This window comes from Mustela putorius, unplaced genomic scaffold, assembly GCF_011764305.1.
Source record: "Mustela putorius furo isolate JIRA1106 unplaced genomic scaffold, ASM1176430v1.1 tig00000228_pilon_pilon_pilon, whole genome shotgun sequence".
In the NCBI taxonomy this organism is placed as follows: Eukaryota; Metazoa; Chordata; class Mammalia; order Carnivora; family Mustelidae; genus Mustela; species Mustela putorius.
The window spans coordinates 23,756,596-23,773,625 of record NW_025421322.1 but is presented as its reverse complement, the minus strand read 5'-3'; the positions used below and the strand labels follow the sequence as shown (position 1 = coordinate 23,773,625).

Below are 17,030 nucleotides of genomic sequence, written 5' to 3'. Positions count from 1 at the left end.
GAACTTGACATGCAGTCAGCAAAAAGAGTTTTCTATGTCCTTCCTTGTCACTGTAGGCTGCTCTGACGTCCCTCCAGGAAATAATAGACAAAAAAAAACAAAATGAGTATAGACTTTAATTTCAAATTAAATCATTTGCATAGTATAATTTTTTTTCAGGTTTCAAATGATTTTTCCTAGGTGGTTGAGCATTTTCTGAAGAAAGGAAGAATGAATTACTATATTGAATCATCACAGGGTACCGTATTATTATTTGCCTGACAATTGGTTCCCATCATTCACACAAATGCTACATCTGATTTGAAAAAAAATATGTTTAAGTTTTGAAAGTAAACTGATATTTAATCTCCAGGTGGACCAGTAAAGTATCTATTGAGGTTACTGACTTTTCCAACTAAGTAAAATACAGACCTGGAGCCAAAAGCTAGATCTGATTAATGGCTCCTACTTCTTGAGAAATGGAATAAAAGAGACATCATTTACCTTAACACCAGGGAAAAAAATAGAAAACTGGTCAAAATACATGAAACTACAGTTCTCAGTCTATTGGGCATCACGTATTAAAGCCCAATGACAACCAAAAACATGGGAAACAAACATGATGAATCTTATGATCGCCTCAGATTATTGCTTGGAGAGAGTTTCCAGGCTATAGTGCAGGAAGAGGGAGCCCAGGCAGAGCTTTGCTGTCTCCGTGAGTTGAGGAAAAGAAAGAGGAAGTCCTGGGAAGACAAGATAGCAAGGGTTCACAGGGCAAAATACCAAAGAGGAGAAAGCTTAATAAAAAGAAAATCTTAGAGATTAGTGAAGAGTCCCCTTTGAGTACTCACTGGATACCAATTAGCACATGCACATGAGAAAAGTACCCCCCCCAAATATTGAAAGATTAGGAGGAACAATACCCATAGGTTACATAGTACTTTTAATAGCACCTGTTCCAACCAGTCTCAGCAGAAAGTCTCATAGGAACTGGGCATTGAGTAGTATACTCAGAATAATTATGCTTCTATAGAGGGGAAAGTTAACCCTATATTAATGACTGCCTTTTCTGGCCAAACATGCCTTAAAAGGAAGACTCAGAGAAACAAATTATTTTCATATAACCTAACCACATTTCACTACAAAGCTCCAGAATATTTCTGGAAAAGCAAAAATCCAATACCCACCCCTCAAAATCTTCACAATTGTGGCACCCAGTAAAACATTAAAAGTTTATAAAGGCAACAGGAGAATATAATGAATGCTGAGGGGAAAAACTCAATCAGTTGAAACAGATACAAATGAACACAGAATAAAATTGATGGACAAGGACATTAAATCGGACATTGTAACAGTGTTCTGTATGTTCAAGAATCCAGAAGAGATATTTAAAATATAAAGACATAAAAAGGTTTAAAAAATACTTAAATTGAATTTTTATAGATTAAAACTACAATGTCTAAAATGAATACACTAAACAGAATTAAGGGCATAGTAGACACTGTAGAAGAAGAGATTATTGAATTCGAAGGTAGACCAGTAAAAACTATAATATGAAGCTAATAGAGAAGAAATGACTGAAAAAACTGTTAGGATCAATGAGCTATGGAATTATAAGAAGCCTAGTATATGAGTAATTGGAGTCCTCAAATGAAAGATAGGAGAAATAATTTTTGAAGGAAAAATGGCTGAAAGTATTCCAAATTTGTTGAAAATAAGTCTATATATCTAAGAAGTGCAATGAACACAAGTGCCACAAACACGAAGAAAGTGGTAACATGGCCCATTATAATAAAATTGCTTAAATCAGTGATAAAAAAGAAGTCTTAAAGTAGCTAAAGAAAAGAAAAGACATTATATACAAAGGAATAAAAGGAGGACAGCTGATTGTCACTGGAACAATGCATAGAAGACAGTAAAGCAACATTTGCATTAAATGCAAGACTCAGTTATGTACTCTTTCTAATAAAACAACTTTAAATATAAAGACAAAAAAATTAAAAAGATGGAAAACAATGGGTTAACACTAATCAAAGGAAGCAGAGTAGCTTAATTAATTTCAAACAAAATAGATTTCAAAACAATCCTACTATGGAGAAGGAAGGGGCCATCTCATGATAAATGGAACAATTAATGACAATCCAAAATGTTTATGCCTCAAACAATAGAAATTCCAAATATTGAAGGAAAAATTAGTAGAACTTCAAGAAAACATAAACAAATCCAGTATGAGAGTCAGAGATTTCAAGATTATTTCCTCATTAATTGGTAGAAAATGTACACAGAAGGAGCACCTGAGTGGCTCAGTGGGTTAAAGCCTCTGCCTTCAGCTCAGGTCATGATCCCAGGGTCCTGGGATCAAGCCCCATATCAAGCTCTCTGCTCATCGGGGAGCCTGCTTCCCTTCCTCTCTCTCTGCCTGCCACTCTGCCTACTTGTGATCTCTGTCTGTCAAATAAATAAATAAAATCTTTAAAAAAAAAAAAAAAGAAAGAAAATGTACACAGAAAATCAATAGGATAGGTAAGACTAGAACAGTTCTGTTAACCAACTTAATAGACATTTACAGACCACTTTACCCAACAACAGTTTGGTAATATTTCTATTGATGTACACACAAAACATCTGCCAAGATAGACTATATTCTGGGAATTGTCCCCCCAGAAAAGGTGAAGTAATTCAAGTAAAAAATATGTTATTTCATAACAATAAAACCAGATTAGAGGGGGTCCTGTGTGGCTCAGATGGTTAGGTGACTACTTTCAGCTCAGGTCATGGGATCAAGACCTGCATCGAGACCTGGGATCGAGACCTCCATCGGGTTCCCTGCTCAGCCAAGAGCCTGCTTCTTCCTCTTCCTTTGCCTGCTGTTCTGCTTACTTGTGCTCTCTCTCTCTGTGTCTAATATATTTTAAAAGTTAATTAATTAAAAAAAATTTTAAATCTTAAAAAAAATTAGAAATCAATACCAAATATATCTGAAAAATCCCTAAACATGGGAAATTAAATGATACACTCCCAAATAATAACTTGTGCATCACAAGAAGATCAAAAAACATTTTTTTTTAAATTCGGTACTTTGAACTCAATGAAATGAAAACACCAAATGTCAAAATGTGCAGGATGCTGCTAAAACAGAATTAGAGATTAATTTGTAGCCTTAAATATCTATTACTAAGAAAAAAAATCTTCTCAAAGCAATGACCTGGGCTTCCATCTTAAGAAATTAGAATGAATAGCAGCAATGGCCTCAGTCATCAAACTGTGGAAAGAGCCAAGGTGTCCTTCAACAGATGAATGGATAAAGAAGATATGGTCCGTGTATACAATGGAGTATTATTATGCCTCCATCAGAAAGGATAAATACCCAACTTTTGTATCAATATGGATGGCACTGCAGATTATGCTGAGTGAAATAAGTCAAGCAGAGAGAGCCAATTATCATATGGTTTCACTTACTTGTGGAGCATAAGGAAAGCACGGAGGACATTGGGAGATAGAGAAGTGAATGGAGGGAAATCAGAGGGGGAGATGAACCATGAGAGACTGTGAACTCTGAGAAACAAACTGAGGGTTTGGAAGGGAAAAGGTTGGGGAGATGGGTGAGACTGGTGGTGGGTATTAAGGAGGGCATGTAGTGCATGGAGCACTGTCTGTGGTGCATAAACAATGAATTTTGGGACACTGAAAAAAATTTTTAATTTAATTAAAAAAAAAGAAATTAGAATGAAAGCAAATAAAACTAAAGTCAGCAATAAAGGAAATAATAAAGTCTACAGTGGAAATGAGTGAAATAGAAAATAGAAAAACAATAGCAAATGATAGGAAAAATTCCAAAAACAAATCAAAAATTAAAAATGACTTCTTGGGGCACCTGGGTGGCTTAGTGGGTTAAAGCCTCTGCCTTTGGCTCAGGTCACGATCCCAGGATCCTGGGATCGAGCCCCGCATCAGGCTCTCTGCTCAGCGGGAAGCCTGCTTCTCTTCCTCTCTCTGCCTGCCTCTCTGCCTATTTGTGATCTCTGTCTGTCAAATAAATAAATTTAAAAAAAGATAGTTTAAAAAAAAATGACTTCTTTAGGGCACCTGGGTGGCTCAGTTGGTTAAGCATCTGCCTTTGGCTCAGATCATGATCCCGGAGTCCAGGGATCAAGTCCTGCATCGGGCTCCCAGTTCCAGGGGGCGTCGGCTTCTCCCTCTGACCTTCTCCCTGCTCATGCTCTCTCTCACTCTCTCTCTCAAATAAATAAATAAAATCTTAAAAAATAAAGGCTTATTTAAGGATATCAATAAAATTGCTAAATCTCTGGTTAGATTACCTATAATGGGGAATGGAGAAGATACATATTACCAATATTACAATGACAGATGTGACCAATACAGATGTTATGTATATAAAAAATATCAATGGAATATTATATACAACTCTATGCCAGTAAATCCACCTACTTAGGTGAAATAGAAAAACTATTTGAAAGACAATAAACACCAACATTCATAAAAGAAGATGCAGATAACCTGTATAGCATTGTATTTATTAAAGAAAGTGAGTTGTAGTGAGAAAACTTCCCACAAAGAAAACTCCAGGCTAAGTTGTTTTGATAGCGAATTACACCCAGTATTTAAGAAAGAAAGAACACAATTTTGCAAAAATTCTTCCATAAACTTGAAGATCACATCCCAAATCATTCAATGAGATCATTCTTCTGATACCAAAACCAGACCAAAAAATTAGAAGAAAAACAAGCTAGAGACTTCTATCTTCCATGAAAATAAATTCCCAAAACAATTTTTTAAAGATTTATTTATTTTAGAGAGAGAATGTGTGAGCGATATGAGTGGTGCAAGCAGGGAAGAATTGTGGGGGGTGGTTTGCAGGGAGGGGAGAAGGACAAGCAGTTTCTACTGAGCTCAGGGGTCCACATTGGACATAATAATATTGTAGTGCACCCCCAGGTGGCCTGGCAGATCAAACACAAGATTGTCGAGAAACTGGGGTGAAGTATCCCTTTTTGATGCTTATTCTTTCTTCTAGTTCTTTTCTTCTTTTTTTCCTTCCTTCCTTCCTTCCTTCCTTCCTTCCTTCCTTCCTTCCTTTCTCCTTTTCAGACGACTGAACTACCATCTTGGCTGTTTCCACAGCTCCATTCATTAGCAAATCCACCAGTACAAGCATTGTGAGTTCAGGCTGGTTTCACCACGAGAAATCTTTCATTTCATTTTCTCCAGAACATTCACATCTCAACCTTGGGTCTATATATTAAACGGTCCTTGTTAATTGGAGTAAATGAGAAAGCAAGCATTATACCAGACATTAAAGAAGATGGTAAAGAAACTAAATAAATATTAGTTTTACTTGCTTCTATGCCTCAAAAAGTCTCATCACAATCTCTTCTGTCACTATATTATGAGCTAAAGGAGAAAAGAGAAAAAAAATTGCATTAGCAGTCACTTTGCTTTTGCTTCAGATTTTCCATGTCTAGGAAGAGATACCGATGTCTTTGAGCAAGATAGAAATAATTTTGTAGAGTGAAATCAGGAGTCCAGCTAACAGACTTAAAAGATATGAACGAGTTTATTCAGAGTATATTGAGTACAGAAGCACTATATATATATATAATTTATCTCTTGTAGAACTTAACAACTACCCTCTTAGTTTCTATTATTTGAATTTAACAAATAAAAGAAAGGAGAACCAGGGACTCAAAGAAAAAACCCCAAGTGAGAGCATGGCAATGCTGAAATTTGAAATTTCAAGTCTGACTCCCCAAACTCTTATTAGTATGTTTGGTTTTATGAGGTATGTTGCTTTTAGATTCAAATTTCTTAGCTGCAAAAAGGAAGTGAATGGTGGTCATTCACTTCCTTCTCCATTACTTACGGGGCTGTTCTATGCTAAACATGTCCTATGGTTAAAATAGTGAGTGAAACATAGAAATGACACGTAACCTAATAGAAAGACAAGGAATGTTCGGATGAGAAAAGAACAGGGATCCCTGAAAAACTTACTTTGAGCTCACAACTCAAGAGGAACTCTCTCCTTACAAGGAGCAGGGAGAGAATGGGCAGGACTCCCTTGGGAAGTGCTGACAGAGGAAAACAGTGGGAACAGACCCGGGGGATGAGAGGATCATGGCTTTTTCAAGGGCCCAAGTGTTGTCAATGGAGCTGGACGGAGAGTAGGGGGATAGATTTCCATGACAGACTCCTCCTAACCAGTGCGGTTGTTCTGTGGTTAAAAGTCAAAGACAGACAAGGCCAGCCAGTGGAAAGTGCTTTATACATTAGAAATCACTATATGACTGTGAGGATTTGTGGGAGTTTCGTTGGTTTCCTGTGTTAAAAGTCTATAACATCCCCCCCCCCCAAACCATTCTTAAAGTCTTAGCATAGAGTGCAATCTTTTCATGGCATGAAATTGGGGGTTTACGGAGAAGCTTCTGTTTCCTCATGGACAGAGTTGGAAACAATTTTCAACAGAAGTTAGCTTAACTCCTGGGGTGAAAATGTGCTTCTGTGCATTAAATATGCAGCCCATGGCTGTTTCTAAAGAAGCCATCCTCTGACTGACAATATGCATTCATAGTCTGATTCATCATACGTGTGTGCTCTTCTTAGCTGAAGACAGGAAGAGCCAGAGAAACCCAGGATGTCTCCCAGGACAGAGAACAGAGGAAGATTTTCCTCACTGCAAAACAGAGGAAGAAGGGGAGGGAAACCTGTCAGTGGATGACTGATGGGTTGGTAGCTGGGTGGTCTTGTGGTGAACTATAACCAATTCCCGTGTGGGTATCCTGCCTACCTTCCTTCCGTATTTGATCCCTAAGGAGAACTGGACCACTCCCTCTCTCCATAGCATGCGGTGGGGATGGGGACCCAGCTCCTTCCTCATCAAAACTATTTTCTTTCACTCAGGACACCCGAGAACAATTGCCTTCTGGATCCAAGTTCCACATGGGTGTGGAAAATCTCTTAAGACCCCTGGCTTGATGGCACGGCTGGTTTAGGAGTCACTGTCAGGTACTACTTGAAATATTTAATGTTTCTTGGAAAGGTGTTATCTCGATTAACCCGGCTCTCCACGAAAGGCAACCCTGGGCCAGGAGACATGCGTCAGTGAGGGACCACCCTCCCCCCCCCGCCCCCTTCCCTCTCCCCCCAATCCCTCCACTATAGTTCGTTAGTCACCAGGTAGGCAATTTATCAAACGCTCAGGACCTCAGCATCCAGATCTGGGAGATGTTCAACTAGAAAATTCCCTTCCAAGGATAGACATAAATTCCTTATTTTGATTGTTTAACTGCAAGCTTAAATGAAAAATGAAACAAGGTCCTTAAATAATATAATAAGTGAGGCTTTGCTTTTGTAATGAAAAACAACAACAAAAACAAAAACAAAAACTCACCCAGGTCCTAGCAGAGACAACCTGGCTTCTGGAGAAGAGGGTGGGGGAAGCAAAAACAGGAACAGACAGGAGTGAAAGCCACGAAGCCTGGGTTCTAGAACTCAGCCACTAAGGAACTGTGTGCTTTTTCAGGCTCTGGTTTGGGGCCTGAGATCGAGTTTCCTCAGCTGAGAATTAATACCCCACAATAAGGACCATATAAAGACAATAACACAGATACGCGTCTGTAGCATTTGACATTCTGTAATTCTCATCTGCAATCTCAGTTCCTTTGCGCACCACCTTTTAATGAGGATGGATAGAAGCCAGTAGGATTTCTCCTGGGTCACAAAGTCCCAAAGTCCTGATGTGGCACAAACATACCCTAAGGCAGGCTCCAGGGCTGTGACTTTCCTGTGGAAATTGCCAGACAGATGGAGAAGTCTCTTAGTATAATAGCACACGAAGCTGTTCGCTCTGCCCGTAAGGAGTGAAGGTTAGGACATGAGGGAGGAACACAGTTAAAACCAGAGGCCCTGGGTGGTGAGGCTGAGTCCTGGCGCCCGTGGGTCGCCATACTGCACAACTGGCCCTCTGGTCTTCCTCCTCCACCCCACCCACCAGCACCCACGTCCACCTGTGATATGCCTTCCTCCCTGGCTTCACAACCCACCTCATCCATTTCATCTTCTCTGTATTTTTCTCCCACGTTATATTACTGCTACTTCCAAGCCCCTTGTTAGAAAGAGGTGATCAGGGGTGCGTGGCTGGCTCAGCTGGTTAAGTGCCGGACTCCAGATTTAGCCTCAGGCCATGATCTCAGCCTCATGGGATTGAGTCCTGCGCTGGGCTCTGTGCTACAGGGGAAGCCTGCTTAAGAATCTCTCCCTCAATCTCTGTCCCTCACCACTGCATGTTCTCTCTTTAAAAAAAAAAAAAAAGGAAAAGAAAAGAAAAAAGGTGGTCAGAGAAGAAGGGGAACCACAGTCATTGTAAGTAACATGGTTTGAACCTAAGCTTAGCTTGTAGACCACTAACTCTACTCAGTGTGCACCGATATCCATTGGACAGTGCTTGGAGGACAGAAAGAAAAAGGCTATTATAAGTTCTTTGATACTGGAATTAAGTTGCTGAAATTAGGGGTCATGCAATATAATTTTTAACATTTCAGATATCATAAGGTCATTGAAAAGGCTTCATAATTATAGAGGAGTGCAACTGCAGAGCTGTACCGATGAAACTGGCAATTTTGCATTTTTGCTATGTATCAGATTAGACAAAATCTTCATTCATTCATTCATTCATTCACTTAGCAGCCCTGCGTAGATCATATTCAATGTGTCAGGTAATGTGCTGGGGGTCTTAGGACCAAAGACATTGGCTTTGCTTTAGGGGAGAACAGACGTGCTAAGTAGTCATCACACATGCCACTACTCCTTTCATGCTTGTGGCAGACCTCATGTGTCATTGCCAGCACACTTACCCTCAGAAGCCATCTCAGCAATAGTGCAACTGATTCCAGTTTTCAGAGTTAGCTTAAGTGGTCAACACTTTGGTCTAGTGTCACTGCAGAAATACTCACAAATGTATGACTGTGCGTCTACGCTACATTTAAAGTTTGCTTGACGTCCAGTTTCTGCTACACGGATATACGTACCAAGAAACCATAAGCTGCCCTACAGTCTCATACTCAGCCTTCCAGGTGGCTTTCTGCCTCAGGTACCCAGCACTCTGCAAATTGGGAAGAACATAAGTGATTTTAGGAGTTGCAAGGATATAAAAGACAAGCTTTTCACTCCTTGTACAAGGATTGCGATCTCTTTGCAGTGCGGCGTGTCTCCAGTTAGAATTTATGGTTCGCACATTCTGTGCCATTGCTCTGTTGACTGAAGAGTTTAGAACAATGAGAAACCACTTTTGACCTCAGAGTGATGTGGAAGTAAATATCAATCACAATAAAGCAAGGATAGAGGCATGAACAAAGCTCTGGGAGAATCCAGAGGAGAATATGGTTAATTCTGCCAAGGAGCATCATAAAATGGGTGAAAGCGAGGGATATCTGTACTGGCTCTTGAAGGGTCAGTGGAATGCAGGAGGCTGAGAAGATGAAAATGAGCTTTCTAATGAGAGAAAGCCTGAGCGAGACAAATACACCGAGTTTTGGAAAAGCATCGTGCAAAACAGGGCTGATAAAAAACGTTTGGGCCCAGATTATGAACAGACATGAATACCAGGTTCATGGTACTATAAATGAAAGAGTAAATATTACTCCTGACTTGTTTATTCCCATTATTTCCAGTTTGTGTATTTTCTAGGCTGGCTAAATGTGCACAAGCCAAGGAACAGTTGGTTCCTGCCACTAAATGAGCCAGTACATCCACATGGGAAATCTGTTATAATGTTCCAGAAGGAAAAAGAAGAGAAGGGAGGGAGGAAGGAAGGGGGGGAAGGGAGGAAGGAAGGGGGGGAAGGGAGGAAGTGTGGGAGGAAGTGGGGAGAGGGAGGAAGTGGGGGAGGGAGGAAGTGGAGAGAGGGAGGAAGTGGGGAGAGGGAGGAAGTGGGGAGAGGGAGGAAGTGGGGGAGGGAGGAAGTGGGGGAGGGAGGAAGTGGGGGATGGAGGAAGTGGGGGATGGAGGAAGTGGGGGATGGAGGAAGTGGGGGAGAGGGAGGGCGGAAGGAAGGAAGAAAAGAAGGAAGGAGGAGGAAGGGAAAGAAAGAGGGAGGGAGAGAGAGACCAATCATAACTGAAAGAAAAGAAGGAAGAGGAGAAAGTAAAGAGGGAAATAAAAAGTAAGAAATCATTTGGGTCCACTGCCAACAAGAGTTAGGAAAGCTGATTTCTTAAGATAAACTGAAGTAAAACAAAATATGCTCCATATGTGGAAACTGTATACTTAGTTTGAGATAAACAAAAACATGTTTGGAGAATAGCTGCCATAATTAAAAAGAAATTAAAAGAAAGAAAGAAAAACCATCTGGGGATAGATACATATTTAAACACACACACACACACACACAGACAAAAACACACAGTGATTTCAAAACTTGAAGACTTTTTCCTTTTTTTTTTAAGTAGACTCTCTTGTTGCAAAAGGACATTGCAACAGTCTTTACCCAAAGCACCTCATGTCCCAGGCTGGCTGTACAGGGCTACTCAGCATTGCTGAAACGTCAAAAGATCTTTCCATATCCTGTCCTTTGCTTCTGCTTTTTCTTCCCTTGCTGTGAATGCCCATCCTCCCCTTTCCCTCTGAACAACCTCAGCTTATCCGTGAGCTTATCCACCCAAATAGAATGTCATCTACTCCCAGAGGTGTGCCAGACACATAGCCGAGTTGAAAATGGCCATTCACCTATGGATGTTATGCTTCTGTCTCAGTTTCCCGGGGCTGTCCTAACAAAGTATCACAGACTGGGCGGCCTAAAACAATAGTTTACTGTTTCATAGTTCTGGAAGCTAGAAGTCAACATCAGAGAGCTAAAATCAGGTTCAGTTCTTTCTGAGGGTTCTGAGGGAGACTCTGTTCCATCCCTTTTTCCTAGGCTCTAATAATGGCTGGCAGTCCTTGGTGTTCTTTGGGCTGCAAATCCATCACTCCATTCTCTCCCCCATCTTCACATGGTGTGCTCTGTCTCTCATGGCCATCTTCTTACAAGGGCGCATCATGTGGCCCCACCCCACTCCAGTCTGACCCCATTTAACTTAACAAGTCATATCAACAACCACCTCATTGCCAAATAAAGTCATTTTCTGAGGTGTTGGGACTTGGGACTTCAACATACCTTTTTAGGGACACAATTCAACCCATAACAACATGCCTCTCATGTAGACTGGTTTCACCGAAGGAGTCGGGTGTATGCAGGTCTATGTCCCCCATCCCCAGAGAAGTCATGAGAAACTCCATTTCAAAGACTGTACATACACCTTTAACCTTGTGTTTCCCAGGCTGAGCATAATAAATGTAGTAAATGGTTCAAATTGAATTCAGTTTGGAAAGCTTTGGACAGAGGGGTTCTGACTAAAGCCAAAAGGAGGTTAGGAGATAATTAAGTTGAAGGGACACATGGAGCACATGGTGACCCTCTTTGTCATGACAGCTTCCAGACAGGGATTTCTTCTGCTATAAGGGGCAAGGCGGTAGAGGAGACCCTTTGCCTAGAATAACCTATGGGCTGAAAACATCTGAGAATAAAAGACCCATGTCTGACTGTAGTTCTTCTAGGTAGCTATATGGTATTGATACTGTCACTGCTCCTCTGTTTACTTCCATTTATCCTCAAAAGATGAGAATTAAACTAGAAGGGGACTAATTTTAAAACTAGAGCCAGAAGCACTCTTTTTTCAAATGAAATATTTCCCAAAGCCCCAATTTAAATAGTAGATCTATATGACTCTGTCAAAGGTCTGTGAAGACAGTAAGCCTACAGTGTCACTGACTCAGTCATCCCCAAGGATTCTCCACAGGAAGTTCTAAAGAATTCTGGAAGCATAGATTTAAAATCACTTTACAGATGGAAGGCCAGGTTTGGTTTGTAGTCATAAACATAGAAGGTCATAGAGGAAAAGGGGTCTGGGGTATGGAGAAGAAGGAAGAGAAGGGGGAGGGGGAGGAAGAGGAAGAAGAGGAGGAAGAGAAGGTGGGAGAAAGGGGAGGGTAAAGGGAGGAGAGGGGGAGGGGATGGATGAAAAAGCCTATTAGAAAATAAAAGTTGCTAGGAAGGAGATGGCAAAGAAAGATAGAGATCTTGGACAAATCTTTCTGTGGCCATAGACAAGTATTTCAAAGTGGTCTCCCAATTTTATCTTTGCCCTCATGTAGTCAATTCTACAAAGAGTTGACCATTTTCACAAGGACATTGTTGGGTTTAACCATATCATAACTATATGATCACAAAGGTACCATAGTCTGAAGGACAGCCAGAGAATGTGGAAGACTCCATGCAGCTTTCAACTAAAGCATCAGAAAGATCATCATACTCAAGGTCTCAATATCTGAAAAACAACTTTATCATAAGTACTGTTCAGCACATTTTGCTCCAGCAGTCATGAATTGGTTATATTTCCCAGGTACACATTTTGTTGCAGGTGTCTCTTCCTCGGTGAATGTTGGTCCTTCCTTCTGACATGCCCGTCTCTACCTTCACCCCCATCCTTCCTTCCAGATGTAACTTAAACTTAACATTTTCCAGAAAACCTCTGAACACCTAGGTCCAATCAACCTTTCCCTTCTCCACGTTATGCCTCTTCTGTAGTTTGTATGAAATGATACAGTTATACCATCACACAGAATTGTAAGCTCTTTCAACAGCAGCTAATTTTCAAATAATGAGCTCTTTTGGAGCTCTTTATTTGTGTTTTCTCCCTCATTCTTGTTCACTGTGCCTGGCACAGGATAGGTGTTATAAATGTTTGTTGAATTCACTAATGAGTCGGGGAGTTTATTTCAAACTGTTTTGAAGTTTTGGGGTAATCTTGCAAAAGCATCAAGATGAGAGTAGACAGAATTTGAATATCAGTATTCAAATTAACTTGTAGAAGAGAAATGAAATACTGTAGTCAAATCTCTAGTGGCTTTGTATTCCTGATTCAACCCAGTCATGAAGAGGGAACACACAAAATGGACATTCTTTTTTTTTTCCAAACACCTTGGAAATTAGCCCAAGAGCCAAATGTTTTATTTTAATGGTATGTTTCTTCTCCCACACCACAACTAGTAAACATTTCAGATCACACATACACACAATGTTTGTTTGTATTTACTATAATTCCCTATGCAACTCCAGATGCTTGGACAATTTAGGCATCTAATACATGTTTGATGAATTAAGGAATAAAGGAAAGAATACTTGAATAAAATGAGCTAAGATTCTGACATCCATTAGCAAGCTGTTACCAGTTTTCATCTTCCTAGTTGGAATGGAGTCCATCCATTTCGAGAGAGAGAATGGAAAATGTGCTCCAAATAACCGGTTTGTTCAATGATTTTGAATCAATACTTAAAATATAATCACCTTTAAAACATTTGGTATACCAGGAGGTTCTCACTCCAGGCCTGTCCCAACATTGCCTTGTGAGATTAACTTTTTGGCCAATAAGATTGAGCTTGGTCCCTCCTACATTAATATAATATATTCTGACTTCATGATACCGGAGTTTCTTCAGGTCTGATGTAGTCCAATAAGACTCTGACATGATTATACAGGAGGTTGGATGGACAGTAGGTGTACATCCCAGGCAGACTTCTACTTTGTTGTCTTTGTTAGGCAGACGTCATCTCAAAGCCTTAATTTAAAGAAATAAGTTTTTGTGTTTTTAATTTTCAGGGAAAGCTGTTGGGGGTGGAGGAGTCATCCTCTGTGCCTCAGGCAATGTGCCTCTGGCTCCATACTTCTGTCCCTCTCTAGATTTAAAAGTCTGCTAGTAAGTGGAGAACTTCTTCTTAGAAGAAAGCTTCATTCAGCATTATTTGAAAGAAGCATGTCTCTTGGTGTAGGAGGGCTAAATGCTCTCACTCAACACTTCAAGTGGTTTATCAAATGTTTCTTCCAACATTTATTTATTTCCCTGATTGGTGTCAGGGTGGCAGGCCATGTCTGAACATACATTCATACAGCAGCTTATAACTCACCGTGCCTTTGTCTGCATTGTCTTCAGAGAAGCTCACAAGTCTTTGAAGGGCTGGTCAGACTGATTTCTGTTCATTCTTTAGCTAGGGAAATTGAGGCTTAGAACTTTCAAGATTTAGGGAAAGATCAGGGCACCTGGGTGGCTCAGATAGTGAAGAATCTGCCTTCCCCTCAGATCATGATCCCAGGGTCCTGGGATGGCGCCCCATGTTGGGCTCCCAGCTCAGCGGGGAGCCTGCTTCTCCCTTTCCCTCTGCCTTTCCCCCTGCTTGTATTCTCTCTGTCTGTCTTTCTCAAATGAAGAAATAAAATCTTAAAAAAAAAAAAAAAGATTTAGGAAAGGATACATAATGAAAATGGGAGGGATTGTGCCTTGAACCTGTTTGATTTCTAGGTCAAGTCTACTTGATTTCACCACAGCGCTCTAATGAGCATTTACGAAATGGTTTTGATGGCTCGTGCATTCTTTCCTTCAACATATTTATGGAGGATCTATTACTTGTAAGTATTGTCCCTGGTGTTGGTATTATAATAGTAACAAGTCATTGTTCTTTCCCTCATTGAGTTTGTGGCGGGGAGGAAAAAGAGGCATTTGCAATACTTACTAACTCCAAAATGCAAGCAAACAAACACAGTCTCTAACTGGAAGGAATCATTTTGACTTTTGCCTCTGCTAGGACAAGCAAAAAAAGATGACCTTCCTCTATGACCTGCAGTCTGCTACTAAGTTGTACTTTTTTTTTTTTTCTAATTCAGTGACCAACTGGAGAAAATGTAACACATTAGCTGTAACCTCACTGGACTGCCATCAAGTACAAATTAACCACATAGTAAATAAGTGTCAGGGCCTGGAAGTAAATCATTTTACAAGAAAACATTGACTTTTCTGCCTGGAAACTTTCATTTTTATAGGACTTTCAGTAACAGAAGAACAGGATGCTTCTGGAGTACCAAAAGTAAGGAAATCTGGATGCTTACCCAAAAATGCACCCCCTGCAATGACTCTTTTTCAAGGCAGCTACTGATAAAAGATCATGCCTGCTTGATCAGTGTTGCGTGGGGTTTCCTACACTTCTTTTCAACAGCTCTGGCTTCTCTCCTGTTGATAATTCTTAAACCAGTGCAGAAACTACTTGCAATCCTTGTAAATATGTGGGGGCATCAGGGAATGGTGGTGAGCACTTCCTCTGAAGGAAAAGGAACTATTTAATGAGAGGGTAAGGAAGGGGAAAAAAAATTAAAATTATTCTTTGGGTTGAGTAGTTGTGGTTTGGTATTTGCGGTGTTTTATTTTACTCCCCTGGAAGTGAGTCCAACTCAGGAAGGAGCAAGCTACTCTGATTGGCAAAAGTACTTTTCAGACTTCTGTCAGTGTAAGGATCTATTTAGAAACTGTCCCTGCTCCCCTTCCCCCAGGGGATTTACTTGGAGACAAGTCCCAGAAACCAGCTTCAGATAACAAAGCCCAGATACAAAGGTGGGTCAGGCCAGGTGGAGACATCCGATCAGTGGGGGGGGGCGGGGGGGTGCATACTGTCTTCCCGGTTACCAAGGAGTATGGGCCCCGCCCTTTGGGAGCCTTTTGGGCACCAATCCCAATCAAAGTGTAATAGGCTAGTTCAAATGTCTACTAGGGTAAATTGTAATTCAGTTGGTCACCTAGCATCACTGCGAATTTTCCTGTGTGTGTCACAACCTCATTGGCCACCTGTGCCTGGCCAGGCCTGACCGCATGGCCTTTGCCCTTAAAAGCTAGTCTGTGAAACAGAGAAGGGTCGCCCTCCCTTGTAAGAGGTGCGTCCCTGAACGTTTGGTTAGATTCTTGATGCTTGGCGCGAAATAAAGCTTTGCTTGACCTTCGCTTTGTATCAGTGTCGCTCCTTTAATCACGGACCCATTATTGGGGCATAACAGTCAGAACTGGAATATGAAACATGAATGGAAGAATTTTTAAGTGATATGCTAAGTGAGAAAGATGCCCAAGAGAAGACTTAAAAGAAGTGGATTATCATCTCTTTGAACACAAAGAAATATACTCCGGGGGTCTCTCAGAGCCCCTGGGTTACTCCAGTGGTTGATTCCTCAGATACAAATACTTCTGTGATGCCCATTTTAGGGTATATGTTACCAAGGGGAGCACTGCCTTTCTGATTCCAAATGGACAAGGGTTCATCTTCACTGGGGTTTTGACTAGTGTAACTGACGTTCATCAACCTGCCTCTTTCTTCTGGGTTAAGAACTAGTGCATGTGGCTCCTGGGCACACTGTGGAAAAAGCTAGCTGCCTTGATTTACTAGAAGTCTTGGGTCTGATTTTTCTCACAGTGATTTGGGCTTGGCACTTGGGGGACAGTAATGACAGTCTCGATTGCAGGAATGTATCTTTGATGGACCATATAGTAGGACACTGGAGGCTAAAGCTGATGCTATCCGACTCCAGCTTGCTGGAAAGGTCTGTGTGGGTAGAAGGGCCAGTTTCAGGGTTTGGGTGGTAGACGGGATTTGTAGAGAGCTTCCAAGTTCATCCCAAGTTGCCCAAATGGTTATCCACACACTCTGCTCATAGAACTGAAGCTTTGAATAGATTCCCATCTCAGACTCTCAAAATTAGAAAGATCCGTAGTTGCCCATTACCTTCTGGACCAGATTCGATTACTATTTGAAACCAACATGAACCATTTTCTTAAAGAATCAGAGAAAGAAGACCTAAATATCACATGGATACCTTTCCCATTCAAAAGTAGGAGTATAGTTGAGAAAATGACTGGAAGTTAAATTAAAATTTCTGAGAATCAGGAAAGAAGAGGAATGCAGCAATCTATCATTTTTATGTTCCTTTTCTTAAAAAAAAAGATGTTTGAAATGAAAACAAAAATGGATATTTGGAAGCTAAATCATGTATATTCTCATTATCTAAATCATTCTACTAGATATTTATTTTTATAAAATATCAGTTATCTTCTTTTAAAATATCTTCAACAAGGAAAATGTCACTGAATAAATTTATATTACACGTTTTTGAAAAAACACTAAATGCATCC

The 17,030-nt window shown here is 40.6% G+C and overlaps 1 long non-coding RNA gene and 1 pseudogene across 2 annotated transcripts in view; both read left to right on the top strand.

Annotated features, from left to right (window-relative positions):
* The window catches only part of LOC101673533, a 220,991-nt gene extending 213,915 nt beyond the window's left edge, over nucleotides 1-7,076 (top strand). For both annotated transcript variants that reach the window (XR_006606156.1, XR_198802.3), the window contains exon 5: nucleotides 6,895-7,076. This is a non-coding gene — a long non-coding RNA (uncharacterized LOC101673533). The remainder of the gene's footprint in view (nucleotides 1-6,894) is intronic.
* A 7,235-nt stretch (nucleotides 7,077-14,311) lies between these two features.
* Nucleotides 14,312-16,764, top strand: LOC123391442 (annotated as a pseudogene).
* The last annotated feature ends 266 nt before the right edge of the window (nucleotides 16,765-17,030 follow it).